This window comes from Neomonachus schauinslandi, chromosome 6 (genome assembly GCF_002201575.2).
Source record: "Neomonachus schauinslandi chromosome 6, ASM220157v2, whole genome shotgun sequence".
Lineage (NCBI taxonomy): Eukaryota > Metazoa > Chordata > Mammalia > Carnivora > Phocidae > Neomonachus > Neomonachus schauinslandi.
The window spans coordinates 24769516-24777489 of record NC_058408.1 but is presented as its reverse complement, the minus strand read 5'-3'; positions in this window follow the sequence as shown (position 1 = coordinate 24777489).

The window sequence follows — 7974 nt, the reverse complement described above, 5'->3', positions numbered from 1 at the left end:
CCCAGGCGCCGTTGCCGCCACGCGTCACTTCCGGGGGCGGGAATTGGCGGAGCCGCTGTGGGTGTCGGGCGGTGAGCGGCGGCCGCCCCAAGCCCAGGTTTCGGGGGGTCTCGGGGGCAGGCTTGCGCTCAGGGCGGGTGCCCCTTGGAGTTCCGCACTCGCCGCTCTCCGCCGGACCATTGAGTGGCTGCCAACGGCTTTTGCTGAAGCGTCCGACCGAGTCCGCAGAACCAAAGCTGCCATCTGTGTGCGGGGGTCTCCGGACAGCTGGGGACCTCTCCGCATCTCCCACGTCCGGGAGAGGGGGTGGCGCTCGCTGGGCGGCGGTCCAGGGGACCACCTCTGTTGCTAAGCTGAAGCGTGAGGGCTTCTCTCTGCTAGGCCACTTGTCCTGCATTATTCCCGGCTGAGTGGACGGAGGAGTTGGTGCTGCCGCAGCTTGCTCACCGAAGTACCGGCTCCCAGGACATAACGAACACCCCCGATGAATATTAAATCAGCGCTGTGGCTCACTGGCCCGGGGACTGACAAATGGAGTCGGACCTGGAATCCAGTCGTGGCTTTACCCCTCACTATCTTGGAGACCCTGTCACTTTCTTTACTTCCCAAAACGTTCATCATCTGTGAAACGGAGAGAACCCAGTCTCTTAGAATTGTGATGATTAAAGCAGATCAGGTGCGCAAGTCACCGAGCAGAGTTTCTAGCACATAGGTTCTCATTAATGAGAATTCTTAAGGAACCAATCACACTTGGTACTAAAGACTACTTGAGTAAGTTAGCAGCAGAAGAGACGCACAGTCAGTAAGCTGGAGTGCTGAACAAAACCCCAAAGAAATAGATTGCATATTCTATTTAACAAGAAACCAGAAGGCCAGTGTGTGAGTTACCTTTAGGTGGCCATTACTGCCTCTAAGACCTGCAGAGTTGCTTAACTAACCTCTCTGAACCTCTGTTCTTGTGTAGAATGAAGATGATAATGTGCAGCATTGCTGGAAAGATTGAATGAGATAAAGACTAATGTGCTTAGTGCATTTCCTGGCACACAGTAGACACCCAGTAAATGGTGATGTCATTTATTTTTGCCTCCACCTCACCGGCACAACGGACTTCAAGGTAAAATTAATTGAACTCACCGAGTAAAGTGTGATCCTATTAACCCTGGTAGGCTTTTGGAAGAGAATTAGCACTTCACTTTATTTCCAACCTCCTCCACCCTAAGACAGTAATTATAACACAGAGGTATTCCTGTAAAAACAACACTACCAAAAGATGTTACCTTTTTAAAAATAATTTTACAAGAGGATGTAAACATATTTTTATTAAGAGGAAACGTGCAATAACTGAAAAACACTAGCACTCTTGGCCTCTGATATAAAATGTTTCCTCGCAACAGTTTCCATTTTAGAAAGGGGAGGAAAAAAATAAGAATTATTAAGGTAGGCTGTTTAAGATACACTCTTGGAAACATTTGTTTATAGAAAGATTTCATTTTAAGCCTCAGACCAAGAACAGTTCAGCGTTGTGGAACTCTTCAACAGACTAACCTGCTCTGCCCAAACTAGCAGAGAACCTCTGATTCAGCCTCAGGGTCTGCAGTGGTATCACAATTCCTTCAGATGGAGTTGACAGTCTTGTCAATTGCAATGTATTTTTGGAAAAGAGCCTACTTTGGGAGTTCTTATTAGTCATAGCAAGTCTGTCTGTTTTTTTTTAAAGATTTTATTTATTTATTTGACAGAGAGAGACACAAAGAGAGAGGGAACACAAGCAGTGGGAGTGGAAGAGGGAGAAGCAGCCCCCACGCCGAGCAGGGAGCCCGAGATGCAGGGCTTTGACCCCAGGACCACGACCCGAGCTGAAGGCAGACGCCCAACAACTAAGCCACTCCGATGCCCCTTGTCTGTCTGTTTTTAAATGGACTTTTTTTTTTTTAAACAGTACATGTTGACAGCAGAGAAACTAGAAGAAAAGTCAGATTTCAGATTGGTGAACTGGGGGAAAAAGTTTATTAATGTGCCTGGTTTTCCCACGCAAGATTCTATAAGTACAGAATCTTTCCACGGTTCCTCACACAACAGATGGTTGTTTTTGCAAACTCCGTGGTGGTTATGTTGCTTTTTTGTTATCTTGTTTGGTCACTTTCCCACTGGATAGATTTCCAGATAGATTTCCAGTCCTAGCCTTGGCTACTCAGGGTTATCTCAAATAAAATTTGCAGATTTTATTTAAGCGGTTTCATGTCTGTTTTTCTGCCTGGACTGCCCTCCATTGTGTTTTTCAACCATTTTAGTTACCCCAGCCCTGCCGCCCCTATTCCCCTTAATTTAATGACATTTCCTTTCCCAATAACACCTGGTTATGATGATTTCTCGAAGGAACTTCCCCTTCCCTCTCTTCTATTTCGCTGCCACTTCATTACCCCAAGTTAATATCCCTTTTTCCTAAAGAAATATTTCATGGACTCTGACTGAGCAAGCATAGAACCATCTGATTGCCCGTCCTGTCTTGCAGCACTAGAAGTAAAGAAGAGATAGCTTTAAGTCAGAGGAAGCATCGGCCGTCCCAGATAGGGATAGATGTGAAGCAAATTGCAGCATGTATGATGTGAGGGAATAAAACTTGGGGATTTCTGAGTTCTCGCCTTTCAATCTCCCTCAACTCCAAGCTTGATCCTCCTGAGAAAACCCTTATGACTTACCCCTTTTGGGCCTCACTTTCAGTATCTTTAAAAATAAAAGCTATTCATACCTTTCACTTGTCTGTGGTGGATAGAGGCAAAGAAAAAAACAGTTGATCAAAGTAGACTTTGAATTCTTGTTGAAGGACTCTGTAGTTATTACATTTGTGGGGCTTGAAATGTTAAAGGAACAGTTACCTTTGAAAATAAAACACAGGCTAGCTGGATACTGAATCTGACAGTATTTGCTAACCCCACTACCTATCAAGGCCCTAAAATTCACCAAAGACAACCAGTGGCGTGATGGTTAGAAATATCTTTACACCAAGACTATTATTCTGGGCAAAGAAGTTTCATCCCCAACAATAAGACCTATAATCAGAGGGTATTCCAGGTCCAGAGAAAACCCATGAAAAAGCCTTTGAACGAGGTGTTTGTGGCCTCTAGACTATGAGGAAAGTTCATGGAAACATCTTTCAGCCCTAGCTGTAATCTTCACAAAACACCCTGTATTTCCCAGAGAGGACATGACAAGGCATGACTTTATTGCAATTACCTGCCTGGGGCATACTACGGATCTAACACATTTCATGACCTGTCCCAAACACACCTCAGAAATAGCTTCATATGCTTTTCTTCACTGGAATCTACACTGAGTCTACTTCTTTCCTCCTCCACTAAGATTTTTTTTAAATTATTTATTTAGAGAGGGAGGGAGAGGGGTAGCGGGAGAGGGAGAGAGAGAATCTTCAAGCAGACTCCACACCTTAGCACAGAACCCAACGTGGTTCTCAGTCTTGCAACCCTGAGATCATGACCTGAGCCGAAATCAAGAGTCAGATCTTAACTGACTGAACCATCCAGGCGCCCTCCACTAATATTTTTTAACTTAAAACAATTTTATTGGTCTTTGATACATGTACTTTTTCTGGGTTGTGAAAATTGCTGCGGAATATGTATTGGAGAAAGAGGACAGAACTGATCACTTTTTTCCTAAGTGCCCTTTGGAAAAGATGTAACTTGATTGAAAATCTACCTTGTGGATAACATGTAAGATTCTGGGTGGATTCTGGGGGGGCTTGACATATCCTACATTATAGGATATGTATTTCTCTGAATTTTAAGCCAGAAGTTTTGTTTCCTCTCCTGTAAATTTTATGATAACTGGCTGGAATTTTTTTTCACTTAAAATGAACTCAGGAACCACACCAAAAGGCTTTGTTCTTTTATTTTTTATTTTTATTTTTTTAGGACTTTTCAGTCGTGGACCGACACTGACACCCTCAGAGACCATCACTCCTCTCCACGACTTCCATCAATTTTACAGTTCTCTCCCATTATCTCTTAGGATCCTATTGACATAGACAAAAAATTCAGCTAAGGATCCAGAGATGTTGGGGAAGGAAGAGTCAGGCTGACAAATGTAGGGGTAAGTGCAGCTCTCTGAGCCTTGCAGTGTTGTGGTGAGGAGGGAGAGGAGGGAAATTACCACCTCCCACTGCATTCAGGAACATTTCCTGAAAGAGGCGGAGTTTGGAAGACTTGGTGCTAATTCAAAAATGTGTAAAGCCAGCTTTTTTCTGCCTTTATTTATCCAGCTGCGAAACAAAATTAGTTTTGCCACGCGAAAGCACGCAGAGCTGGTGAGTTTCATACCCAGTTCAGAAGTGTGACACAGCCACCAGCTTCCCTCTTTCAGACTCTCAAGGGAAGGAAATTTAAATTCTGTCTAGGCTCACCCCGTAAAATGGGGAAATGGTTGGGTCGACAGGGCTTTTCCCCCCACCTCTTTCTTTCAGCTCCCCGCTGCTCCAAAAATGCCCCCGTGATGCCTGTAACTGATTATGTCCCGAAATCAGCTCCCAGTGGGAGCGCCCTGAAGTGGAGGGAGAAGAGGGGGTTCTCCCAGGCTGGACGAGAATCCAATGGCAAGGTTTCACGGCAAAGAGAACTCTGGTTAGACTTTGCTTGGAACTGTCTCCCTCCCCACTGTGTGTAGACTTGATCTTTGTTTTCTTGTTTTCTCCCTACCCACCCCCAGCCCTCCCCTTCAGCCTTATTTTTCTCTACTTTTCCTTTCCCTTTTTACCTCTATGCCTTAACCCTGTCAGTGGCCCCCTTGAGAATTTACTACCAGTGATAGTGGTCCTCAGGCCTGAGAAAATTTCAGAGCAAAAAATATATTTTGGGGAGTGCCTGGCTGGCTCAGTCGGTAGAGCATGTGACTCTTGATCTCATTGGAGGTAGAGTTTCTTTCTTTCTTTCTTTCTTTTTTTTTTTTTTAAGATTTTATTTATTTGACAGAGAGAGACACAGCGAGAGAGGGAACACAAGCAGGGGGAGTGGGAGAGGGAGAAGCAGGCTTCCCGCGGAGCAGGGAGCCAGATACAGGGCTCGATCCCAGGACCCTGGGATCATGACCTGAGCCGAAGGCAGACGCTTAATGACTGAGCCACCCAGGCGCCCCAGGGGTAGAGTTTATTTCAAAAAAAGAAAAAGAATTAAGCAATGCTTTATAAAATATATATGTAATGTTTAAGCATTAACCATGTGCTGAGCACTACACTGGATACTTAAGGAGATGCGCAGATGACTAAGACCAGTCTCTTCTCTGTAGAAGTTTTCTAAAAGACCAGGGGCTAAAACCCACTCTGATATGGGGGGAGGGAGGGAGTGTTAGTTAAATAGAGGCGAGGACTGTGCTGGGGGGAAGGGGGAAGGAGGAAGGGGAGAGGGTCCTCCCACTCTCAGCCCAGCACCACAGGAGCGGGCCAGGCCTTGGAAGAAGCAGGAGGGGATTTGTAGGGAAACATTCTGTTTGGGATGCTCCTCCTGTTCCCCTCCCCCATGCCATCTGCCACCGCTGACTTTGGGGCCGACTTGACTTTATGTGTCAGCTCAGATATCACCAGCCCAGCACCACCCTACTTGTGGGGCTCACCATGCTCACCTTGTCTGTTCCACCGTTCAGACTGAGTCCTTGAGAGGACAGCCTAGGTCTCAGTCACACTCACAGCCCAACGTCCAGGGCCGTTCCTTCACCAGGAGCTGCTCAGTAAGTGCTCATGGAGCGACTAGATCAGGGAGGCCAAGGGGGGCACCCAGCACAGCTCAGAGGCGAGGATGGGAGGTTGGAGGTGCGGGGCGGCCCAAAGCTTGGGCCGCCCCTCACCTCCTCCCGCTCCATCCCCTCTTGCCTCCCTCGGGTCCTTAGACTCTCATCTCTCCATCCTGCCAGTCAACATATTTGGTCTCACCCATCCTAAGAAAACTTTCCCCCTCAACCATCATCAGCCTATCCTTCCCTTCAGTATCAAACTTCAAAAAATAATGGTTTCTAGGGGCGCCTGGGTGGCTCAGTCATTAAGCGTCTGCCTTCGGCTCAGGTCATGATCCCGGGGTCCTGGGATCGAGCCCCGCATCGGGATCCCTGCTCCGCGGGAAGCCTGCTTCTCCCTCTCCCACTCCCCTCGCTTGTGTTCCCTCTCTCGCTGTGTCTCTCTCTGTCAAATAAATAAAATCTTAAAAAAAAAAAATGGTTTCTATTTGCTGCCTGCGCTTTCTCAGCTTCCACTCCCTCTCCAATCTCCTGAATGTGTCTGCTGTCCCCACCAGCGGCCCTTCCAGGCATTGTCCACCCACCGGCCCGTAGTCCTCCTCAAGCCCAGCTTAGACCTCCCATTTTAGATAAACATCCCTGGCCTCCAAAGCAGGCTTAGATGTCCCTTCCCTGTACCTTCTCCAAAACGCTGGCCTTTCTTGGCTTCTGTGAGTCTCCCTCTATCTCTCTGACAAGTTTTTGTCTCTTTTGGGGTTCTGTTCCACCAGCTCTGAAGAATGGGTTCTAGCCTTGCCTCAGGCTTCTCTCTCTGGATTATGGTCCCTCAGTGCACTCCCCCTGCACTCCCCAAGGCTTTGTTCATGACCCAACCATTAAAGACCCCAAACCTTTATTTCTGACCCTAAATTCTCCCCTGACCTCTGGATCCCTGTCTCCAATTTCCTACAGGATTTCTCCTCCTGGATGTCCTCATAACCCCTCCATCTCAGAATATACAACTTGAGCTCATTACCTATACCTGCCACCTGAACCAAATCCTCCTTCCCACTTCCAGGTGAAAGCATCACATCTGTCATCCCTAACAATTCCTGGGCTCCAGCCTCATAAGCTATGACCCCTCAGACACATCCAGCACTGCTGGGACTCCAGCCTTTTGTTCATGTCACTCTCTCAGCCTAGGACGTCCCCTCCATTCCATGGAATTCCTTGAAAGCAAACACATGTCGGTCATCTTTACGCACCCTGTGTCTCCTAGCCTTGTGCCTCGCACAGAATAGAGACCTCCTGAGTACTGAACAAAGGCCCCCCAGTTCTCAAATGTCACTTCCATGCTCCTTCTCCTGACCACTGCCCACCTTCCATCCCGGTGAGATGTGACTGTCCCTTCCAGGTCCGTTCACTCAACAAATATTTCACGAGTTCCTGCTATGGTCCAGGCACTGTGCTGAGAGGGAGGGATACGAGAAACTTCAGTCTAGGTTAATAGACTGTCAAGGAAGCAGTTATAACACTGAGAGAAGTGCTGTGACGGGTGTCCTCTGTCACACACCTTTCCTATAGAGAAATCAGTATGAAAAGCCAAACCATGACCATCATGCTAATTGCGGAGCATGGTGTCTGGACAGAGTGGGGAGGGGCCTTGGATGAATCAAATGTTCCTTGATATCTCAGTCCATTCAGGCTGCTATAACAATGTACCACAGACTGTGTGTAAACCACAGAAATTTATTTCTCACCGTTCTGAAGGTTGGGAAGCCCAAGGGCAAGGCACCGGGATGGTTGAATTCTGGTGAGAGCCTCCTTCTTGGTTCATAGCTGACAGCCCTCTCTCTGTGTCCTCACATGGTGGAAGGGGTGAGGAAACTCTGTGGGGTTGCTTTTATGAGGGCACTAATCCCATTCTGGAAGGTTCCAGCCTCCTGACCTAAGCACCTTCCAAGGGCCCCACTTCCTAATACTGTCATCTTTAGGGATTAAGATTTCAACGTATGTATTGGGGAGGGAGGGGTGCCAACATTTGGACCATAGCACGTGATAACTAGATGTGCGTTGCACTATGGGCCTGCACCTGCCACAGGCCACAGTCCCTTTCCCTGAGCAACATCGGGCCAGTTCACTCCCAACACCTTCTTCAGCTGGTCCCCTTTTTCTGACCATCTGGGTGGCTCAGTTGTTGAGCGTCTGCCTTCGGCTCAGGTCATGATCCCGGGGTCCTGGGATCGAGCCCCACATCGG